The 25398-nt window shown below is 39.8% G+C and overlaps 1 long non-coding RNA gene across 2 annotated transcripts in view; it reads right to left on the bottom strand.

The window, feature by feature from the left end:
* The window catches only part of LOC123642222, a 177746-nt gene that overhangs the window by 107070 nt on the left and 45278 nt on the right, over window positions 1-25398 (bottom strand). The window contains exon 1 of one of the 2 annotated variants that reach the window (XR_006736400.1): window positions 2193-2206. The exons of the other annotated variant lie outside the window; for it this stretch is intronic. This is a non-coding gene — a long non-coding RNA (uncharacterized LOC123642222). Of the gene's footprint in view, window positions 1-2192; window positions 2207-25398 lie in introns of those variants that run through there. 2 annotated transcript variants of the gene reach the window in all.

Raw genomic sequence — 25398 nt, 5'->3', positions numbered from 1 at the left:
AGATCAAAATAATAAGTCTGAAATGTACCCAAAGATGTCATTGCTTTGGAGTAAATTAGAGATCTTTCCCAGAGCAGGTTTGGTGTGGAGACGGTGACTAAAAATAAATGACAGTAAGAATGTAAGAAAACAGGGAAAGAAATTATAGGCTAATCTTTCAAGAAGCTTGGTTAAAACAATGTAACATTTGGCTCCTGCCTCAGAAAAGTGACACTCTGTTAGAAATTAGGTCATCTAGATTCTGCCAATGAACTCAGCATTTTTAGGCATCCCCCAACACTCTTTGCAATGTCTTTGCAACTCTTCAATCAATAAAATGTGTTCAGTGAGAGACCCAACAAAAAAGCTATCATTTTTTGCATATTAATATATACTATAAATCAAAGTTATGGTTAGTTGAAGCTTCAACTTTGTTAAGAAAAACTAGCATTGCCTATGATGTAACCAAGGTGATAGGAACTGGTTACTACTATTCAACACAGTCCATGAGCATCTCTAAGCACAAAAATGAATTTTCCAGGTCATTTATTGGGTTTAAGTTTCTTAAAAATTGTACAGTACAATCCTGAGCAACATAGCAAGACCTCCATCCCTACAAAAAATAGAAAAATTAGCCAGGCATGGCAGCACGTGCCTGTAGTGCCAACTACTTGGAAACCTGAGGCAGGAGGATCCCTGGAGCGCAGGAGTTTGAGGTTACAGTGAGCTGTGATGACACCACTGCACTCTAGCCCAGGCAATAGAGTGAGATCTTGTCTCAAAAATAAAAATAAAAATAAATTGCACAGTACAACAAATTCTCTGGAGTCTAGTCAAAAAGCAAATAAGAATCTGTAAAAATTGAAGCAATTCCCCTTGATTTCTGGAGAATGGAATCTCCAGGTGTCAAATGAGATTTGTTTTTCCCAACCTGAGTCACCAGAATTAGGCTTTTGGTAAATGTCCTCAAATCTGAACTTAATGTCAGATTATAGAAGTTTGAATAGTTTCTATACTTACACGGGAAAAATTTACTCCCTACTCATGTTACATGTCCATAATAGGTTAACAGGGCATTCTGCTCATTGTAGATATTCAGAAACTTAGGCTTCAGAAACAGCCACCACATGAAACATCACAGAGTAAAAGAGAGTGCTAGCGAGACTTGCAGTTAGCCAGAGAGAAAAAAAAGTCACCTTTACTCACAAATATTTAGTTAAAACCAGCCATATAGTCCCACCTAGATAAAACAGAATGATGGAATTACAGAATTCAATCCTACCATGAGCCCAAAAAGTGAGGAAATAGACATAGAGAGAAAATTTTGTTAATGACTACCACATAGATCATTCTCGTTAGACCTGCTTCTTCCCACGAGGTATACATACATAAATTCACACCCACCCACACATGTATATACATATGTATGTATGTATGTACAGCAATATAATCTGGGTGGGGACCACCTCTGAGTACTGTTTCTTGTATCACAACATTAACATCATTACTTTATTGACCCACTCAGATGCCCTAATCAAACCAGGCACCCTCAATAAATCTCTCAACGGAACAGAAGCCAAACTCTGTAAAATAATTTAAAGAGGTTTGTTCTGAGCTAAATTTGAGGACCATGGCCTGGAGCCACGCCCAAGAAGCCTTGAGCAAGTGAACTCGCTGCAGTTGGGTTACAGTTTGGTTTTATACATTACAGAGAGACAGGAATTACAGGTAAAGTCATAAATCAATACATGGAAAGCATACGTTGGTTTGGCCCAAAAAGGCAGGACATCTCAAAGCGAGTGCTTAGAAGTCATAGATGGGTTTAGGGATACTTTAGTTGACAACTGGATGAAAGATTTAGGCTTTGTCTAAAGACCAGAAGTCATCAGAAAGGAGTTAAGATAAGGGTCTTCTATAATATCTTTTGCGTGATGCTATACTGGAATCAAGTTGGGAAGTAAACCACATTATATTGGGTTAACAAAACCTGTTCAGGCCGGGCTCAGTGGCTCATGCCAGTAATCCTAGCACTCTGGGAGGCCAAGGCAGATGGATCGCTCGAGGTCAGGAGTTCAAGACCAGCCTGAGCAAGAGCGAGACCCCTTCTCTACTAAAAAAAAAAAAAAGAAAGAAATTATCTGGCCAACTAAAATATATATATAGAAAAAATTTGCCGGGCATGGTGGCGCATGCCTGTAGTCCCAGCTACTCACGAGGCTGCGGCAGTAGGATCGCTTGAGCCCAGGAGTTTGAGGTTGCTGTGAGCTAGGCTGACACCACGGCACTCACTCTAGCCCAGGCAACAGAGTGAGACTCTGTCTCAAAAAAAAAAAAAAAAAGAAAGAAAGAAAGAAAACAAAACCTGTTTAGTGAGATTTTATCATTTTTAGGCATGACTCACCAGGCCCCCTTAGAAAGGAATTTTTGGACAAAAGAGAAGATCAGAGTTCAGTCCTCAAATCCAAGGCAGAGTTTTAAATATGACTCTAAAGGGGGTTATGTGCACACATAAAAAGAACAATCCCACCCAAGGAGATCACATACCTTTTTTATATGAAGTAACACAACAATAAAATGATTTTCTAGAAAGATTATTAGGTACTATGTAGTTCAAGAGATACAATTTCCACGTTTCACTGGCAAATGAGTAACCTTTTCTGATAAAGGGATAATCAAAGCTTATTTTTTCATTTGGGAAGAGAGGAAGAGAAAGAGAATGTTTCACAGACTGCTAATGCCACAGGTCTTCTCCCTGAACAGTTCCCTCTAGCTATAGTTCTAATTGATTGGCTTCTTTCCAGACACCTTTAGATTATGTAGTGAAGCAGTGGAAATGCAGGGTTTTGACCTTGACCTTAAAGTAAAGATGCCTTTAAATGTTTTCTCCTAAGCCTGTTGCTTCCCAAAGCCAGGCAAGTTTTCTTTTGCTGCAATCAGATATTTGTTCAACAAATTCAGAATTCTTAGCAGCCTAGAAATTAATTATAAAATGAAATTAATGGCATATTTAAAAATTGTCCTTGTATTCTCACACTGATATTTGTTTTTGTATAACACTTATTTTTTTCTAATTAACTCCTTCCAGTCCCTCTTGTTGACTCATTCTTGCTTGTTTATTCCATTCACAACTATTTTGAAGTAGCTAAGCCCCACTGATGATTCTGTGGTAACATTTGTTTTCTCCTTACTAATTTATTCAGAGCCAATGAGTCTAAAGTAACCCTCTTCCTAATTCAAGAACCTGTCTTTTATAAAAAACCTTTCATTGTATTTTTTTTTCTTTCTAAACCAGGGCACTTGTCTGAGCATTTCAAAAGGACAAGTTTCTAGAGTTGCTTTTTCTTTTGCTTCTTCTTTTGAACTTCAAACTGAATCAGCTCTCTTTGAGCTGCCTTTTTGGTATTGGATTCTGGTGGTACTCGTATTCTTGCAGATTCATGCATAGTCTTGTATAAATCCCTTGTCTCAGTCTGATCCTGCTGCTATAACAAAATATCTTAGACCAAGTAATTTATAAATAATAGAAATTTATTCCTCACAGTTCTGGAGGCTAGGAAGACCAAGATCAAGGTGTGAGCAGATTCAGTGTCTGGTGAGGGCCCAGTCTCTGCTTCCAAAATTGTGCCTTGAATACTGCATCTTCCTGAAGGGACAAATGCTGTGTCCTCACAGGGCTGAAGGGACGGAAGGAAAAGAAGGCCTAACTAGTTCCCTCTAGCCCTTTTATAAGGTCACTAATCCCATTCATAAGGGCTCTGGTCTCAAGGCCTAACCATTTCCTAAAAGGCCCCACTTTGTAGTGCTGTTGCATTGGAGATTAAGTTTCAATATGAATTTTGGAGCAACACATACATTCAAACCTTAGCATCTCTCAAGTTAACACTGAATAAACGATTTAGCCAGGTAGATTTTCTAAATGTCAGATTTATTTTCAAATTAAAGTAAAATGGCCAAAGTTAACCCCTGACCCCAACATTAAAAAGTCAAACAGGTTTGTTCCCTTTGTGAATGTAATCTCATGGGCTGCTATTAATGAACCTTAAGCTCTGGGGTCCCTTACTTGCCCAAGGCCCACAGAGTCCCTTGCATTACTGCATTCAAAATACTTATTCTTTTTGTAAACAGGAGCCCAAAATTGTATAAGCCTCAGGCTCCAAAATATCTAGATCTACTCATATATATATACTATTCAAATAAACACAACTTCTTCTTGGTAATTGCAACACAGAAAAAAAGAAATGGTCAGAGAGAGAGAAAGAGAGGTGGGGGGAGGGGCTTTTCTCGATTTTCAAAGACTACTATATAAAATGAGCAAGATGATGGGTATATCAGTACCTGAAAGTAAGGTCATCAACTAAACTAAGTGCTAAAAGAGCAGACTATTTTAAAGAACTAGTTGCCATGGAAACTGGTACAATACAAACCATTATATATACAGATAAATTGAATTTATTTTACTGCTTTTAATGCGAATATATGGCAAATTCCCTCTTCTTCATCTTCTTTTTTCCCCTTTTGAGGTTGACTTTAAGGATTGCAAAAGTTTCTGTAACAGCAATCTATTGAAGGTCAAGGCCCAGAGGCTTTTGACAGAACCAACACTAGCAAAATCAGCAGGAACAGCTTTAGTGAAATTACTAAGACAATTCCCACAAGGAACTGAATGTCTGCACAGGTGAATAATCTCTAACATAGCAGCACATAATATTGGGGATTCAGAGTCTCCCTTTGAGATTCTAATGAATACTATGGATGCTCCATCCAGAAAAATGCAAATTTGAATTTTGCATATGATTTCAGAGGGTTGTCAGACCCATCTGGAAGTCCATCTATAGTCAAGGAACTTGGCTAACCCTTGATTTATCATTTATAGATTATTATATGTTATACATTATATTGTATTCCTTGGTTCCAATGGAATGTTATGTAGCAGCCACACTAATATATTGGTTATTCATTGTATATGAAAGACATATCCTCTCTCTAAATAATCTTCATACAACTTACTGCAAACGATCCTGACATGTAGGTAAGACCCTGTCTTTCAATTTGATTTTTCTGTATGTTTACTGATCAGTTAATCTCTCTTTTATCTTTAACCGCAAAAAATTAATTCTGGAATGTAAGCAGCCTGACAAAAAGAGAACAGGTTCCAATAATGGGGAGTAGTTTTTATCCAGTCAGTCTTCCCAGTGGTCCCACAGTCACGCTCAGGCCCTTCCCAGGGGAGCCCTAGAGCACAACAGGTTGCACACTGCTCCGAGAAGGAAGGACAGGCAAGACTGCGAAGACCCGGCTGCCTAGTCAAACTTCTTTGATGCGTGTGTTAAATGAAGTTTTTGAAGTTTTTATGGATACTGGAGGTGAGAAGACATACAAAGTAAAGCTCAATTAACTAAACAATTTAATCTTTTGTCAAGACTTCATCTGCCCCTGGCTGGGCCTTCAATCATCTCTAGTGGCCTCACAAAGGAGCACTGAGGGATCCATGGCCTGGAATTAGTCAGAGCTAATCAAGAAACATCTAAGAAGGTTTCTCCCTGCAGCTAGATTGTCAGGTCAGCTACCCAGGTGTTTGCTTGGTTTCAATCCTAATAGAGCCCAAGTGTCCATGCTGCTGGGTATACACTAACCTTATTCTCTCACCTTGTCCTGTTCTCATGATTTTTTTAATTCCTTTCCTTGATTTATTCTTTAATAATTATATCCTCTTGGCTCCTGCGAGGTTAGCAGTTTCCTTGCTTTGGATTCTAATTTCGTCATGTCCTCTATTCCTAATGCCTACTGGATCTCAGCCCACTTCCTTGTCTGACCCCCAGTGGTGTCAAAGTGTGGACAGACACATTCAGTCCCATTCACGCAAACCCAAGGGCACGTACCCACTCACCCTCACACTCATCCACACTTGAGTTCCCTCTTTCTGCAGTCACTCACACTCAGTGCCCTCCATTTACAACCTCTCAGCTCCACTTGCACTCACCCAACCATTCACAACCACAAACACTTCTACTCGCATCCACAAAATCTCACACTCCTTCACACTCATGACCAGTCACCCGCTGACCTCCAGACGGCTCTGGTCAGTCTCAATTGGCCCCACCCATACACACTCACACTGATCAGTTCACTCACAGCCACTTCCTCAAATGCAGCCCTCCACCTCATAAACTCACTCGCCCGCACAGTCGGGCACAGAGTCACATTCATCCTCAGTACCATTCACACTGTTCATATTCACACACCCTGTCACACCCAGCCACACAAACTTGCAGGTACAACCAGTCCCACTCACACCTAGTCCCACCTACTCACACCTAGTCACACTCAGTCCATTCACATCTAGTCATACTCAGTCACACTCACACATGATCCCACACAGTCACACTCAAACATTGTCCCACACAGTCTGAATCACACCTAGTCACATTTCACAAAGAATTGCACTCTACCCTACTCTCTCTCTCTCAGTTATTTGCTCTCATACTCATCCAACTTGATTAACAGAGTCACCGTCCTCTGCATTTGCTCCCCCGGCTCAACTGCGGCACTCACACAGACTTTCCCAGCATATATAATGCACATATAATGCAAGTATTCTCATAGACTCACACCCAGTCCCACAAACTCATATACAGTTTGCTGCTGACATCCATTCCCAAAGTCACTTACCCCTCTGGTGAGTGGCTCAACCTATGGTTGCTCCACTCAATAATTTTGATGTCTTCTACAAGTGTTCTTACTTGACTAGACATGAACCAAGAATGGCACAGTAATATACTTACCTTTTTCAAAAATTTTCTTGAGTGGTATCCCTTCTTACGTAAGTACTAAAGAAACAGGCCTTGAGAGAGGGCACTTGAGGTTTTGAATGACGTTAAAAACACACCTTGGGATAAAGTTGGATTCAATTATGAAGACAACACCTATATTGTAATTTGACAGAAGAAACTGAATGCAGGGGACTGGTTCGCAAAGAATCTGCATGCATTAAAGAGCTTTCAGGGGATAGTGAGGCAATTTCAAAAATAAAAACTGGGAGAAACCACTATCCCCCTTAAGCCTGAAAATACAATGGAAAGAAATGGCATATTAGACTTCTCCAGAGAAACAGAATCCACAGGAGAAAGAGAGAGAGAGAGAGGTTGATTTTCAGGAATTGGCTCATGTGATTATAGGGGCTGGTAAGTCTGAAATTTGTAGGGTTTGTTGGCAGGGTGGAAATTCAGGTAAAAGTTGATGATGCAGTCTTGAGGCAGAATTGCTTCTTCTTTGGGAAACCTTAGTCTTTGCTTTCAAGGCCTTCAACTAGTTGGAAGAGGCCCACTCACATTATAGAGGCCAATCTGCTTAAAGTCAACTGGCTGTAAATGCTAACCACATCCACAAATACCTTCACAGCAACATGTAGACTACAGTTTGACCTAACAGCTGGGCACCATAGGCTAGCCAAGTTGACACAGAAAGTTAACCATCATAGGTGGTGTTACTGGAGCCCAGAGGTCACCCAGCAAGAGCTAGAACCACAGAGGAGACACAACCAGTGCTGGACACTGAGGCAGGGAGAAACGGACAGCACTGGAGTTGCTCCCTCCTTCTGCCCTCCAGTCTGCCCCAGGGTCTCACACTGGCCTTATCCAACTACAGCTAGTTAGCCAGACATTTGGGAAATGCCCTTGCAAGGGCCAGCCCCCTTGGTACAGAAAAGAGCAGGGAAGGACGGGTAAGCATGCACCTAAAAAGGATAAGGAAGGACAAGCACAATAAAAGTGTGAATTCTAGGTCTGTGAGACGTTAGATTTCTGAAACCAGGTCCAGTTTGATTCAGAAAGGCTCGGTGTATATGAACAGAAAATACTCAAAGACCAAATGTAGAACAGTCTCAGCTGTGCTCCTCTCAGAAGACTGGAGCTACCTACCCTCAAAGGACCTCTGGAACCTGGGCTGGAAACAGTGTGGTACCCAGAAACACCGGTATTAGGGAACCAATCAGACTCTGGTTTCCCCTACGGCTGGGCTGTACAAGGACTGAGGTGCTTTTGAACCAAATAAGCCTCTTGGGGCAGCCATCCTTGGCTTTACTGGCAGGTGGATGAAATGCTCCCTGAAACTTACATTCCATCATGCCCAACGGCATGCCAAGAATGCCGGAGATCTGCAATAAACATGGATGGCTCGCTCCTTGAGATTTTTTAGGTTTGGTTTTTTTAACATCAAAGAGTTTTCTCAGGACTTTCTACTTATCTTCCCAATCATTCTAAAATTACAAGGAAGACTAGGGTATGTTCAATCTTTAGATGCCATATTTATAAACCTACATCCTGCAGTTTAGTCTTGATGAAGTGAAGATTCCTTACATTATTAAAAGGTGTGCTCCAGGAGAGAGACTTAATTAGGCTTTCAACTACAGGGTCCCATTTATCTTCAGGTAAATAAATGCAAGTAGAACATTAGAGGATCACTGAGCAAAATTCTTTCCCCTTCAAACACTATCAAAGCTACAGAAAAGAATGCAAGTCTTACAGTTTTGATATAGAACCAAGTTTTCAAAATAATGCAGAAATCTCTTCTACAGGATCTTGGAAAGTGATCACCTGCCCCTTCATTCATAATATTCAAAATTCAATTTTTTTAATTCAGAAAATTCAAAAAACATTTGAGGACCTACTGTGCCTGAAGTGGTCTTCTAATGTGCCAATACACAGTGGTGAATGTGAAGTACAAGGTTCCCTTCTCATAAAGATTTCATTCTAGTGAGGGGAAGGAAAAAAAAAAAGAGAAAAAGACAAAGAAAAGAAAGTAATTTCAGACCACAATAAATGCTCTGAACAAGGGTTGGGAGATGCCCTTGAAGGAAGTGATATGAACACCAAAATATGAGTTAGTAATATGAAACATCATGGGAAGAAGATCCAAGGCAAATGTGATAGCCATAAGATGGGAATGAGCTTTGCATATTAACGTGAATGGGTGCCAGGAAGCCACAGATCAAGTCTCCACTTGGGTGTCAGAAATGTAGGATGGCATTTTCAGCGCCACGTGATAGCATGGGGATGTTGCTGCTATTTCATGAACACGGGCCAGGGATGTTAAATATCTAGCACTATTTGAAATACTCCTGCTCCAGAAAGAATTCCCCTCCCACCCTCCCTACCTCCAAAAAAATCAGCCCTTCCTTTGAGCAACCCTGACAGAAAACAGAGAGTGAAGGACAAATTGCTAGAGTAGAGATAAGAGAGCTAGACAGGGGACACATTAGGTAGGATTTCTGGGCCACAGTGAGAGTTTAGATTGTTATTAGAAGTGTGATGGAAGTCATGAAATGCCTTGTAATCAGGGAAATGTTTTCATACGTTCTAGGGATAGCAAGCACAGTGTTTGCTATAGCATTCTGTCTCACTTTGGGGTCCTGATTCTTAGAGGACCCCTTTTATACTTAGCTTAAGTCAGACTCTGTAACTTCCACTAAATCTCTAGGACCACAAAGGACAGCCCCAGAAAATGGCAATTCCCTCTTTGTTTTAATCTATACCTTCATATTCCACTAAAACCCAGTCTCTGGGGGTTCTACGCTCAATAGAGGGACTTCTACAATTCACTACAAGTCACAGCTCCACATCTCAAGTGCAAATGAGATATGCTTTTCCCACTTCCATGTTCTTCCTTTCTGTCCTTATCCCTAGTTCTTAGTCACTGGCTGCTAGGCCTCAGACCCCCACGTTCTATTCCAAGTGACTATCTCTGCCTGAATTAAGGGCCTACAATTGATAACAGTAAGGAACCCTAATTTTCCTGAAACTGAACCCTACTTAGTTTTGCCCATACTTTCAGCATTTAAGTCTCACACCTGAGCCCTAAGCCCACAGCAGATATTCTATTACTTCCAAGCAGACTTTCCTAATGCCCACCATATGACTACCTGGCTGCATATCCACACATCTTGCTGCCAGACAAGACTGTATTCATGCTGTGCCCATCTGCTGAGACACGCAGAAGGGAAGCAGGCTGTTGTAGCAAGAGTAGTGACTTGGGAGTCAAACCTGGGTGTGAATTCTAATACAATAGTTCACTAACTGTGGAATTTTTGTTAATTTCTTAGAGACTTAGTTTCCTAAAGTAGTGATAATGGTAATGATAATAATACCTGCCTCAAAGTTCTGTAATATATAAACGAACACAATGTAGGTATTCAAAAATAAGCTACTGTTATCATCTTTATTTATAATAATTACTAGATCTCTCTAATAAAGGACCCAAAGCTAACACCTATCACCAGGCACACTGGAGTCTGTGACCTCACTGTCCTTTTTCTCCCTAAACTTCTGTTCCATGTTATTTGACTATGCCCATTTATGGATTCTGGTCCCCTATTTTTGAAGATATGAGCTTTAGGCCAGGACTTTGAACCAGTCTGGCTACTGGTTGAACCAAGTAACAAAGGACTATTGAGCAGGAAAGGGTGGGTGTACACAGGAAGAGCTAGATGCTTAGAGGTATTCTTGGAATGCTAAAAAGGTAGAGCAATAGCTGAGGATAAAGCTAAATGGAGGATTGAGACAGGAGAAAATAGCAGGGAGTGGGACGGAAGAACAAAGCAACTCTTATCCTCAATTATCCCGGCAGTTCTGGGCTTGGCTACATTAGCAGATCTTTGTTTAGATTCTCGTTTTGCTTTGGCTGCTTAGGCCTCTCCTGGTGGGATTTTGGGGAATTCTATAACCCATCGTCCCACTCCTTTCTCCTGTGGCTTTAACTGATGTGAAGAAAGGGAACTATTCAGTAAAATTAGGTCCCTGCCATAGAACACAGCTGTTTTCCGTCATAGAGATTTACTTTTGACAAGTCATTTATATTGCTTTCAATTACTATGGGCTATTACTGGGGGATATGGGAGGAAGGAATTGGAGACAAGATTGCTTGGGAGTGTTTTAATGCAGTTTGTTGTAACAGGTGGCCTGAAGAACTGCTGACTTGAAGCTATGCCACAGCTGTGCTTAGCTGGCTTGACTGTGCAGAAACCCAGCTCCGCCCGGGCCAGGCGTAACCCAGGTGCACCCCATGAACAGCTGTCTCTTTTTTAATTAGGTGAAGGAAATAAGCACAGATTTGAAAAATATTATAAAAACCAGAGTGCAAAGGGATGATTTACTTCCATTTCATTTTATTTTTTGTTATAAATGGTTTATAAAAACACACTGAGTGAATTAACAATGTCTCTTTACAGGGTTACTCCGATGTCACTGACCAGTGCTTCTCATAATTAAACATGCACACAAATCACCTGGGAATCTTGTCAAAATGCAGATTCTGACTCAGTAGTTTGAAGTGAGACTGCGAGTCTGCATTTTTAACAAGCTCCAGGTGATGCCGGGTTCTGCCGGTCCAGGAGAACACTCTGAATAGCAAGAGTGTCAACTACACAGCACTTCAGAACACAAGATTTGTAAAAACACTGTTAAGCTGTCAAATGTTAGAAATGGTCTATTAGGAGGGAATGAAAGTAAACTACATACTGATGAGGTTTTAAAGGAAATTGAATGACAAAAGAAGTCATCAATATTAATGATTTAAAATTGCTCTTTTGACCTCTTAGACTTCTGATCACAGGAGCTTAAAGTACTCATTACAATTATATCAGAAATGGCTCAATGTATGAATATTTCAATTTCTGAGAAATTTAACTATAGCTTTTTTTATTACTTTGACTACACAATCAAGCAACCAAGAGACACTTTAAATTATTGAAGTCAGCAATTCTTCTATTTGCAAAGTTTTAGAAAGGCTTTTTCCTCCACTTTGGCAAAATGTTTAATTTGGAGGTATTTTAAGTCAGTCAAACTTAATGCAAATAGTAGGAATGCAGTGCATAAAGAAAACAGGATGCTGAGGAAGAGTGTGAAGATTCACTGTGTGTGCCACAGCTTGTAAAAAACAAATATCTAGGAATATTAAGCTGATGTGTTTTCAGTCCTCCCTGGGCCCCAGGAGCAATTCCACCATCGTTGCTCTGGAAAAGAGGAGAAGTTAAAAGGCCAATGAGGAATGGGCAGGTTCCCATGAGATGGGAGGAGGAACATGAGAACTTGGCACTGTAGTCCTGGGATGATTATGGGAGGAGGAAAGGGACAGAAGCAAACATTGCCCTGTTCTCCCCTTCAGCTAATGCAAGAGGCACGGTAAAGAGATTGAGAGTCAGCACGCTTTGGTCCTACCCATTTCTGTCTGAGATAGTGAGGCGATGACTTAACAGCTGTCCTCACATCGGCATGGGAGTGGCCATTCTAGACCAAGAGAGGTGGTATGTAACTATCGGTTAGAGATAGAAGGCCCAGGCTTTCTGGAGCTTGTCCGGAGGAGGCTTCTTTAGATCCTGAGAGGCATGGACAATAGGTTTATTTCCCCAAATGCATGTGGACGGGTGCAGAAGATAGCTGGTAGGGTGGCTGGAAAGGGAGGAGTCGGTTAAATGGCCCAGACATTGGAAGTGCCTAGAATAACTAGAGTTGGGAATCAAATCAGTTGCAAGCAGATTTCAAGCAGGTCCATAGGCATCAAAGGTAAGGTGAGGCTAAGTCTTGAGGGAGGTCCTCTGGGGCATTACTGCGGCAGGAGTGACGAGACCGCCCTCCACTTGACAAGCAGATGGGCAGAATGAGGGAAACCTCTGCCCAGGGAAGAGGAAGCATTGCCAGGACCTGCTCGTGGCTCCTAGGGTCCCCAACATTCTTCCGCAACACCACTGGACAAAATCACTCATATCTCCATATACCCTAATATCAGATGGAAAGAAAATGAAAGTGAGGAAGGAAAAATCTGAAAGACTAGGGCTTAATCTAAAAGAAACTGATTTACCTTAATAGCCTATATAAATTATTGGATTAGAATGACTCAATTTAGGTATTTTAATTCCCCCCTCACTAATTAGACAGAAAGAGGTCCTCAAAGAAGATCAAATCTTCCACAGAAAAGAAAGCTGTAAGTCCCCTGCACAGCTCAATATAGTGCAGAGTTTAATTGGCAACTCTGATTCCCCAGTAACAGATCATTACATTCAGTCAGCTGCTGCTATCTCACTCTGAGCTGAAAACCCCACGCTTTGCCTCTGCTGTCTGCCATCCCTCCTCCCCAGCTCTGCCCCTTAGGAGTGCTACGTACTGCCTCAAGCCTGGCACCTGGGGCGGTCTCCAGTAGCCTGTGCTCAGCCATTCTAAGGTCACCACAGAATTTGCCCTGGCTTTGAAAATTTGTGTAACTTAAATTTTCTGAATGTGTTCAGGAAACAGGGTCAAAACAGCAGGAGTTAAGAGAGAGACTTAGTGTTGATTCTGCTTCGGGCATTTATCACCTATCTGGATGTGAGCAAGCCACTTTTCTATTTAAGCCGCCTTCCATAATGTGGAGCTCATAGCGCTTACTTTCAGGGCTACTGCAAGAATACATAATGAGTGCGATGTGCACCGTCTGAGGGATGGACATGCTTGAAGTTCTGACTCGGGGTGGGGAGCAAGGGCAATATACGTAACCTAAACTTTTGTACCCCCATAATATGCTGAAATAAAAAAAAAGAATTAACAATACTATATATGAGCTGATGCACTCATACATGAAGCTCACTAAATCAGGGTCATATTATGTTATTCTAGTTCCTTTCACTGTGCCCAGAGCCCTGTAACTGCCTATTTTCCTGGGACCCTGGACCCGTGCTGAGGACTTCTGCTACTCCCCACAGAGAACACCTATTCCACAGACTCCCAGCTGCCCACAGACTTTCCTACTTCCTGAACAGATGCTCTGCTTTGACACCCAGACCCCCTGCAGAACCGGAAGGACACATGTCCCTGCTACTGGTAGACACTGTCAGCCTTCTCTGGAAATTTCCTCAGCCAAGTCACATCCCCTTCCCAGGGGGCAGCCTATGTTCAAAGACTGATGGATACAGACGAATAAAGGCCAGTCTCATTGGCCCAAACCAGGGAAACTCTAAAAGATCATTCCAGCCTCAGAGTTCCCCATTGGCCTGGCTGAGGGAAGCTTTGTCACGGCTGCATCACAGCCCACCTTCTCCCTCAGCCCAGACCTGCTTCTTTACATTTTCCATGTAGATACTGCAATGGTTAATTGTATATGTCAACTTGACTGGGCTAAGGCATGCCCAAATCGCTGGTAAAAACATTGTTTTTAGGTGTGTCTGTGGGGTGTTTCTGGGAGAGATTAGCATTTGGATTGGTAGACTGAGTAAAGATCACCCTCACCATCATGGGTATGAATCATCCAATCTGTTGAGGGCCTGAATCGAACAAAAAGGCAGAGGAAAAGTAAATTTGCTCCTGTTTTGTGCTGAGACATCCATCTTCTCCTGCCCTCAGACATTGGTGCTCCTGGTTCCCAGGCCTTCAGACTCCTACTCTTTCCTGGGTCCCCAACTTGCAGATGGCAGACTGTGGAACTTCTTGGCCTCCATAATCACAAGAGCCAATTCCTATAATAAATCTTCTCTTATATACATCTATATGTATCCTATGATTTTGTTTCTCTAGAGAACCCTAACAGATTTTGATCCTAAGAGCCCTCCCTCTAAACATCCTGCATGCTGATCTCTGGCTCAGAGTCAGCTTCCTGGGGAATCTATTTGGTAAAAATAGGTCACCACATTCCACATTCAAAACCACTCCTCTTGCTATTATTGTTAACACTGTGCAATTATCAACACAAAATTTGGTAAAATGAGCATTCATAACCCTTTTGGCCATAGTTTTTGAACCATCACTGTGTGTCATAGCCAGAATAATCCCCTCATTCCGGTCCTTAATTCCTAAGGGTCCTCCTCAACCTGCCCACCAGCTGAACACATCCAAGCGAGGCCACTACTTACACAGTAGTTTTAGGGTACTCAACACTGCAGCACTGGCTAACACAGACATATTCTTTAGCCTTCCTTTGATCCAGAACAAGAATTTGCAACTGCCACAAGACAGTTTTTGCATCATTGTCTCCCCGCTATGTGAATAAACAATGTCTGTAGCAAGTTGTCAATTTCTCTACATAGACTAAGCACCTGATCAGATTATTGTCCTGCTGTAAACAAATGGGCCATTTTAGGAAATGAGTAGAACAAATATGTTCTAGAAAGAAGCAGTACCCAATTTGCAGACAGGTTGTGTTCCCTGAGTTGATTTCCAAATTAGCTATTTGGAACTCAGAATGCATTATCTCAAGAAGCAGTGTTATAAATGATGGCCAGCTTCACAAGTGTCATCCACAAAGCCCCAGTAAACTGGCAACATAATTAAAATGACACTACCTTTAATAATGGACTGCTCTTTATGGGGAAAATGCCCTTCACAGGACATAAGAAGGAAACCGTGTGGCCCTAAGAACATGAGTTTCTCTCACTCCTAATTGTTCTCTCCTCTCTACCACACATTTGCTGTAATCACTCATTTTCAAGATGGAAGCAGAGTAAGACAAGTTGCCCCTTCTCTCCCTCTCTCTTCCATAATTTGGACATTAATATAATGTAGACTCGGTGACCTCTGTCTTCTGGTGGACAATAAGCAAAATACAGAGGCTCCAAAATCCATGGGCCACAGGGAGAACTTTCTCTGGCACAGCATTGTACCTTTGTAGTTTGAGAAAACAAGTATATATGCAAAAGAGTAAATATTTCCTATGCATAAGCCTAACAAAGAATGGTTGAGGTCAGGAACCCTAATCTCTGGTTTTATTGTAACAATTCTACCTTGTCACACATGTACAAAAAATATCCTTCTAAAATTATATTTTTACAAGACCTCCTAAAGCAGAATAAATACATCTGTACCCTAATGCAACATTTTCAATATGTAATCCCTTGACCAGCAACATCAGCATCACATGCAAACTTGCTAGAAATGCTAATTTTAGAAACCCCCCCACACCTAATGAATCAGAAACTTCAGGATTAGTGCCTAGCAATCTGTGTTTCAACGAGCCCTCTAGGTTATTCTATGTACACTAAAGTTTGAGAACCACTGACCTAATGATTTTAAGACCATGATATGAGAAAATCAAGATTGACTTCTTTTTTAAAAGAAATGACTAGAAATACTACCAATCTAATTGTTTCCTACTACATATAGCATAAAATATTACTTTTATGAGATACTCAGCAATTCAACTCAAAAAATGTTTATTCTGTGTCTATGTGTGCAGGCTACTGTTTTGTCAGCTAAGGAAGATTAAAAAGTGAATAGATTAAACTGTGAGTAAAATGTAAACCAAAGATTTGCAAATTTATGGAGATGAAGGGAAGGCAGCCAATAAAAATATAGCTAATACTGGAGAGATTATTTGTAGTTTTATTAAAAGTGTATAAAATGCTATGAAGAAAACATAATTTCATACAAAAATTATTTTAAAGAAAGAAATCAGATAGGGTTTTCAGGCAATATCAGAGTCAGGCCTTGCAAGACAGACATACATTTTGACAATGGAAGCAATGTGGCAAGGGGAATACATGGAATGGGTGGAGGGAAAAGTTTTCCAGAAAAAGAGACAACAGGAATGAAAGCCAAGGCGCACTTAAGCATAATACAAAGCTTTCTCCACGTTGTGTCATAAATAGGTTACAGCTGTGATTAAATAAATTCTCTTCTTGGTGCAGCTGGGTGAAGACTGAAGGAGCCAAAAACCGTATGCCAATTATTCCTGTCATAAGCAGTTGTATGCAGTTACCCCAGTATGACTTACTAATGTTGTTCCTATATGTACCATGACATGACGGAGCTTGTTCAAGGGATCAAGACAAATGCTTGGAGTTTAGGAGGGTATCACTGAGTAGACAAGGTGAAGAGACAAGAGGATGCCATGCTTAGGAGACTAGATCTTATTTAAATGGCAATATTGTGTTTGAGGCAGAGAACAATCAAGACATGATTTGCCTTGGGTTGTAAAATTATTGTCACACAATATGCAGACTGGTTTAGAGTGAGGAGTCAGGCAAATCAGTTAAGATGTTATCAAATCAGGACAGACAGGAAGTATTAAGAGCCCAAACAACCATGGAACAGAAATGGAAAGGAGAGAGTTGCAAGATAATCAGTTCAATTCACTAATGTCTGATTGGCTATTATATACAAGATACATATTGTCACTTTGGAGAAAACAAAAATTGCAGACTGTTCTTTATTTTAAGTAAATTAAAATCTATTATGCAGAGGCACAAGACCACTATAAAATTATAATAAGTGGTAAAGTAGTTGTAATAAGGGAAATATAAAGCACTGTATAGGTTTAGATGATTGCAAACTTACTTTAAATGGAAGAATCAAGAATTATTTTATGGATAAAGTAATGGTTTAACCATAAGCCTGTAAGGATGAGAAATGTTGGCAAAAGAAGTATAAGTAGAGGCATTCTAAGAATAGGAAATAAAATATGTTTTTAAAAAAGACAAAGGTAGATGAGCTTGTATTGAGTTAATAGTGCAACACAGTTGAAAAGGTGGGAAATAAGATTGAAGATACAGGTTATGATACATTGGTAAAAGCTTAAATGGAAGGTAAAGGAGAGTTGGTAATTAAGAATGTGAATTAGTGAATTCACTAGTTAAATTTGAACATGAAAGGAGTGAACTACCAGCAACACCGAAGGAGTTTGGGCATGCCAGGTATGCAATAAAGCTGATCTGTATAGTTCTAAGACTCTAAGATCCCTAGTTTCACATGTTCTTTTTGTGGGACAAGACACTGTACCAATTCTTCAGGAAGAAATACAAATCAAAGGCATTTATTTTAAAATAATAATTATACTTGCAGAAATTTATCCTAAGGAAATAAATGTACAAAGACCTATGTATAAGAAGGAAGATTATACAAGTGAACTAACCATCCCAGTTAAAAGACATTATGGCAAAATGAATATAAAATATCATCCAACTATAAGCTGCTTACATGACAAAAATAGATTAAAAGTGAAAGTATGTAAAAAGATTTCTCATTAAAACAGTAACCAAAAGAGAGCTGGAGTGGCTGTGCTAATATCAGACAAAACAGACTTTAAGACAAAAATTATTACCAGAGAAAAAGAAAAACATTTATAAATGTATATGCACTCAACAGAGCCCAAAAATTTAAAAAGCAAAAAGTGACAGAATTGGAGAGAGAGAAACAGTCCAATAATAATAATTGAAGACTTTAATAGCCCACTTTCAATAATAATAGAAGAGCAATAAGGAAAAAGAAGACATGAACAATATGAAAAGAAGCCAACTAGACCTAACAGATATCTACTGAACACCACACAACAGCAGAATATTCTTCTCAACTGCACAAGGGACATTTTTAAAGACAGACCATAAAATAAGTCTCAATGAATTTAAAAGAATTTGTTAAGCAATAAAACAAGTCTTAATATATTTAAAAGAATTGAAATCATAAAATTATGTTCTCCAATGACAATGGAATGAAACTAAAAATCAAAAGAGGAAAAAATGGGGAAATTCATAAATATGTGGAAGTGAAACAACATACTGCTAAATAGTAAACAGATCAAAGAAGATTCCACAAGAGAAATCAGAAAATACTTTGAGATGAATGAAAATGAAGATACAACATTCCAAAATTTATGGGACATAGTAAAAGCAGTGCTTATGAGGAAATTTATACCTGTAAAAGCCTACTTTTTTTAAAAAAAAAAGTAAAATCAACAACCTAATGCTCAACCTTAAGAAACTAGAAAAGATACGCAAACTAAACCAAAGAAATCAGAAAAAAATAAATAATAAAGATTAGAGCATAGTTAATGAAATGGAGAATAGAAAAACACAGAAAAAAATCAATGATAGTAAAATTAGTTTTTGAAAAGATCAACAAAATTGACATTAGCCAAAGTTACCAAAATAAAAGAAGGGAAGACTCAAATACTAAGATCAGGAAAAAAAGAGAGGACATTATAGCTGGCTTTACAGAATTGAAAAGATTATAAAGTAATACTATGAAAAGTTATAAACCAACAAATTAGATAACCTGGATGAAATGAAAAATTCCTGGACATAAACTACTAAAATTGACTCAAGAAGTAACAGAAAATCTCAATAAACATATAACAAGCAAAGAGATTGAATTAGTAATCATACTAATAAAACCTTCCTACAAGGAAGAGTCCAGAACCAGATATTGTCACTGGTAAATTCTACCGAAAGTAGAATTCTCCCAAAAGTTTAAAGAAGAATTAATACCAATCCTTTGAAAAGAGTTTTTCCTACATTTTCTTCTAGAATTCTTATGGTTTCATGCCTTAGATCTAAGTCTTTTATCGATCTTGAATTAATTTTTGTGAGTGGTAAGAGATAGGGGTCTTATTTCATTCTTCTGCATGTAGCTATCCAATTTTTCCAGCACCATTTATTGAATAGGGGCAAAAAACAAGTTCTTAACGCTACTGTAAAGCCCACCCAGTTGACAAAAATTCTCCATACTATGATTTGTGACAGTGTCAGATAGCCAGCTAGCTCAATCCAAACACTGCTTTGAGGCTAATGTCTAGGTTCAAATCTCATACAACTAGTTGGATTATTCTAATTTTACCCCTAGCAAGAAGAAAAAAAATAAAATCATACAGATAGATAAAAACAAGATCCATAAACACACAAAAAAACCACCCAAAGGGATTTCATTCTGATGGGATAATAGATCATTTTTTATCAATGTATATGGTGGGCAGCACATAATATAATGTATTACTTTCATATTTGAGAAAAAATTAACCACTTTTCTTATATAATGACAGTAACCAATTCTCTCCACTTAGGAGAACTATTAAATAGTAAGAATTGTGTAACCCAGAAAGAAGCAGCTTTGGAGTAAACATTAAAGCAAAAATGATAGAGAATATAATAAAGAGCAAAACTTATATTCAGAATAAATGGATGTCTAAATATGGATAGGCCCCTTTGGGGAGAAAATAGTGCATTGTTAACAAATGAAAAGACAACAGATCTGTTCATCTCCTATTTTTCTTCCATTTTCACCAATGAAATGAATGACAGTATTGAAACCCCTATAAAACACTATCAAAAATAACAGTATGGAATACTTAAAGGGGGAAATGTACTTAATGAAATAAAAGTATATCTAAATTATTTAAATAATGTAAGCCTCCTTATTCACCTATTATATCCCAAAGTATGAGATACAGAATTCATGTAGTTTTTAAAGATCTCAGATTAAATAGAATATAAGCAAATTTCTTAAATGGGTACAATGGTTCCAGAAACTATGAGGTTGAACCTTAATTTGGAGAAAAACTCAAGAATGGCTTATTAAACTCTTGGGGAAAACTAGAGGGAAAGCATAATCACTGGATAAAACATGAAATACAATCTTTCCAAATTCATTTTAGTTTTTATAGGACTATAAATTAATATAATATTAAAGTGCTCTTTCTGAATTTTCAAAACATTTTCATAGCCCTAACACCAGTTACTGAAGAAAAACATCTTCTATGGCAGGCAGCCGCAGGGAAGAAATTTTTCCTACGTCATAGGAAAGTTCCTAAAATTAAGATATATAGTGCATAGTAGACAACGTGGCATAAACTTGTTTCCCTTTGCTCCTTTCCACTAAGTACAAATATAAACCCTGGAAATAATGCAAGAGGAAATTAAAAGAGAACAATGAAATATGGAGAGAGGAAAATAGACTGATTAGGGACTCCAGGACTGGAAGAACATAGCAATAGGCCTTTTAATGACCTTTAACTCAACAGAAGAAGGTAACCCAGGCCTGGCATTTTCCAACATCCAACCTATCAACAGAAGGCAACCCACATGGGCTCATTTTTTTCCCCAGGTTAAATGAAATTCCCAACAACACCACCAGGTCAGCCCAGCAGCAATGGAAGATTGATTAGAAATCCCAATGACAATAAAACGCCACAGAAAGCATTCTTGTTTTCTGCTGGGCTTGAGACTACCCTTCCTCACTACATTCTACACAGGCAAGAATCTGAGCAAATCTCATATATATGATAAACCTGAAGAAATCCATGTCAATATGCATCATAATTAATCTTATAGAAACTAAAGAAAAAAAAATCTTTTCTTTTTTAAATTTCATTTTTAATGATACATAATATATGTACATAATTTGGGGGTACATGTGATCATTTGTATGTTCACACAATTTGTAAAAATCAAATCAGTGTAATTGTGATACCCATCACCTTAAATATTTATCTATTCTTTATACTAGAAACATTTGAATTATTCTCTTCTAGCTATCTTGAAACATAGATTATTGTAAATGATAATCACTCTACTGATCTATCAAAAACTAGGTCTTATCAATGAAAAAAATCTTAAAAGCAGCCAGAGAGAAACAACATTTTATGTATAGGACAAACCAATTGGAATGACAGTAGACTTCTTATCTGAAACCATGGAGGCCAGTGAAAAAATGACAGAGTTTTTCAAGTGTAGAAAGAAAAGAACAATCAACTGTGTAACCTCTAGCCAGTAAAACTTATCCTTCAGAAACAAAGAGGAAATAAAGAAATTTCCAGATAAAGGAAAACTAAACTAAGTTATTGATAGCAGACTTCTTAGAGAATGTCTAAAAGAAATTCCTCAAACAGAGAAAATAATAAAAGAAAGACACTTTGGAGCATCGAGAAGGAAGAAGAATCATTGAAAGTGCACAAATGTGAGTACATAAAATAGACTGCCATTAATTTTATAAATCATATTGGATTATTAAAACAAAAATTGGAACATCATCTGACACTCAGCACAATGATATTTAAAAGCATGAAGGAGAGGGGACAGAGCAAGATGGGCAAATAGAACCTTCCATTGATCCTCCCTCTGAAGGAACACCAAATTCAACAACCATCCACACAAGAAAGCACCTTCAGAAGAACCAAAAATCAGGTGAGTGATCACAGTCCCTGATTTTAACATTATATCAAGGAAAGAGGCACTAAACAGAGCAGAAAAGACAGTCTTGCATTACTTATCCCATCCCTCCTTCTCCTACCTCCACTGTGCCAGTGCCTGGTGGACAGAGAATCTGTGCACCCAGGGGAGAGAGAATGAAGTGACTGTGGGACTTTGGGTTGGAACTCAGGGACACCCTGTCACAGGGGAACACAGCACAGGACAGAATTCTGCCAGCACCCACGGAGGGTGCATTTAGAACAACACTGTCAGAGGAAAATCCTCTGTCCTAGCAATAGAAACCTAATTTCCAGCTGGCTCCCAGCAATAGAAACCTGAGTTCCAGCTGGCTCCACCACTGGCTGACAAAAGTACCCTGGGACCTGGAATAAACTTGAAAAGCAGTCAGGCTACAAATCTGAAAACCTTGGACAAGTCCTGTGGCTGTGATGCCTTGGAGCCAGGGGACTTGGGGTGCATGTGACGCAGTGAGGCTACAGCAGTGGTGGCCAAGCAAGTACCATGTGACACCCCTCCCCCAACTCCAGGCAGTGCAGCTCAGGCAGAGTCTTCTTCCACTTGAGGAAAGGAAAGGGAAGAGTACAGAGGACTTTGTCTTGCAACGTAGGTACCAGCTCAGCCACAGTAAAATAAAATACCAACAGACTCTTGGAGCCCCAGATTCTAGGCCTTAGTTGCTGGAAGGCATTTCTAGACCCACCTTAGGCCAGAAGGGAACCTGCTTCCCTGAAGGAAAGCACCTAGTCCTGGCAGGATTCACCACCTGCTGACTAAAGAGCCCTTAGGCTTTAAATAAACATCAGAGGTGGCCAGGCAGCAGTCACCATCGGCTTTGGGCAAGACTAGGCTGGCTTCATGTGGATCTGGTACAGTCCCAGCTGTGGTGGCTATGAGGAAATACCCACGTCACTCCTCCCCCAACTCCAGCATAGAAGGTGATATTTTTGCTATGTCCTCACATGGTGGAAGGGGCAAAGGAGGTCTCTGGGATTTCTTTTATAAAAGCACTAATCCCATTCATGAGGGCTCCACCTTTGTGAGCTAATCATCTCCCAAAGTCTCCACCTCCAAATGCCATCACATTGGGGATTAGGTTTTAATATATGAATTGTGGGGGTGGGGGGAGACATAAACATTCAATCTATTAGCATTCTGCCCCCAGATCCCAAAATTTACATCCTTCTCATGTACAAAAATACATTCATTCCATCTCAAGAGCCTCCAAAGCCTTCCTTAACTTGTCCCAGCATCAACTTTAAAGTCTAAGTCCAAAGTCTCAAATCATTCTAATCAGATATGGATGAGACTTGAGGTACAATTCATCCTGAGGCAAACTGCTCTCCACCTATGAACCTGTGAAACTGACATGTTATGTACTTCCAAAATACAATGGGAGGATGGGCATAGGATAAGTATTCCTATTCCAAATCAGCTAGAAGAAAGGGGTAATAGGTCCCAAGTAAGCCCAAAACCCAATGGGGCTAATTCCATCAGACCTTCAAGTTCAAGAATAATCCTCTTTGGGTAGATGCTTTGCCCTCGATGTCCCCTGGGGCAGAGGTCTGCCTTCCAGACACACCTGGACAGTGGTCCTACCCCCATAGCTTTGCCAGGCAGGGTTTCCCCAAGGTTCAAGGCAGCCCCATCACCATGGCTTTGGGTGGCCCTGCCCCCCTTCAGCAGCTGTGTGCCTCAGCCTCACCCCCATGGCAGTTATCTCCCTGGGCCCTGTGGCTCTGCTGGGAGGCTCCAAGCTGTGAAATCTAGGTAGGGACAACATACTCTCATGACTCTGCTGGGTGCAGCCCATGCCACACCAAGGCCCTCCAGAGCCATACCTAGGGCAGTAAGGAGCAGTATGGGTACTGGAATGCAGTGAGCAGAGCTTACAATGTGAGGCAGTGCCAGGCAGGGTGCACTGAGATCCTGCAGGCAACAGCCACCCTTAGCACTCTGGGCCTGTAATGGGACTAGCAGCTCTGATGATCTCTAAATTGCTTTCAGAGTCATTCTTCCATTACCTTAGACAATAGGTCCTGGCTTCTATTTAGATGACTGAGTAACTCCTTATCAAACAGTCCCTTGGTCACACCCTTTGTCTTCCCTCCCAAGCATGCTTTCTCATATTTTACAATATGGATAGGCTGAGAATTTCCCAAACATTTAAGTTCTGCTTCCTTTTTTATTAATAATTCTGTCTTTAAATCATTCTCTCTTCTTGCATTTTACTATAAGCAGTCAGGAGAAACCAGGTCACTTCTTTAATACTTTGCTTAGGAATTTCCTCAGCCAAATACCCAATTTTATTACTCACAAGTTCTATCTTCCACAGAATACCAGAACATGAACACAGTTCAGCCAAGTTCTTTGCCAGTTTATAAGAAGGATGGCCTCTACTCCACTTTCCAACATGTTCCTCATTCCTGTTTGTGATCTCATCAGAATGTCCTTTACCATCTATTTCTACCAACGTTCTGTTAAGGACTGCTTAGGTATTCTCTAAGAAGACTGAAGCTTTTTCTATAATGCTCCTCTTTTCTTTCTGAGCCCTTACCAGAATTGTCCTTAATGGTCTGTTCACAGACAGTAATGCAGGCTTTTTCTAGCATGCATGTCAAAACTCTTCTGCCTCTACCCATTACCCAGTTCCAAAGCCACTTCCATATTTTAAGTATTTGTTACAGCACCACGCCCACTCCTGAGTATCAGTTTCTGTCTTAGTCAATTCAGGCCACTATAACAGAATACCATAGACTGGGTAGCTTACCAACCACAGAAATTTATTCCTAACAGTTATGGATTTTGGGAAGTCCAAGATCAAGGTGCTAGCAGGGTGGGAGCCCTCTTCCAGGTTCATAGACAGCCATCTTCTCAATGTGTCCTCATGTGAAAGAAGGAGCAAGGGAGGTCTCTGGGGCACTAATCTCATTCATGAAGGCTCCACTATCATCACCTAATCACCCTCCAAAGACCCCACCTGCTCCTCATACCATCAAATTTGTGATTAGGTTTCAATTTAGAGGGAACACAAACATTGAGTCTGTAGCAAATGGTTTAAAACAATACCTATCAAAAATCTCACCAAGGTGTTTTATATGCACAGACAAGTTTATTCTAAAATTTATATAGAAAGGCACAGGTCCCAAAATAGCTAAAACAATCCTGAAAAATATATCTCTACATAACAAGAGAATATAATATTGTGAAGCAACAGATAGATGGAACAGAAGAGAGAACCTAGAAATAAAACCACAAAACACACTCAATTGATTTTTCTAATAGTGAAAAAGCAATTCAATGGAAGAAGGGTAGTCTTTTCAACAAATGGTCCTGGAGCAATTGGCATCCATAGACAAAAATTCTAAAACTCAACCTAAACCACATGCCTTATGCAAAACTAACTAAAATGTGTAATGGACTTACACATAAACTGGGAAAATATAAAACTTTTAGGAAAAAAAAAAAAACCAGGAGAAAGTCATCTGGAT

The sequence above is a fragment of the Lemur catta genome, chromosome 1 (genome assembly GCF_020740605.2).
Source record: "Lemur catta isolate mLemCat1 chromosome 1, mLemCat1.pri, whole genome shotgun sequence".
Taxonomy (NCBI): domain Eukaryota; kingdom Metazoa; phylum Chordata; class Mammalia; order Primates; family Lemuridae; genus Lemur; species Lemur catta.
Note: the sequence above shows the minus strand (reverse complement) of the source record. Positions and strands in the feature narration are given on the sequence as shown.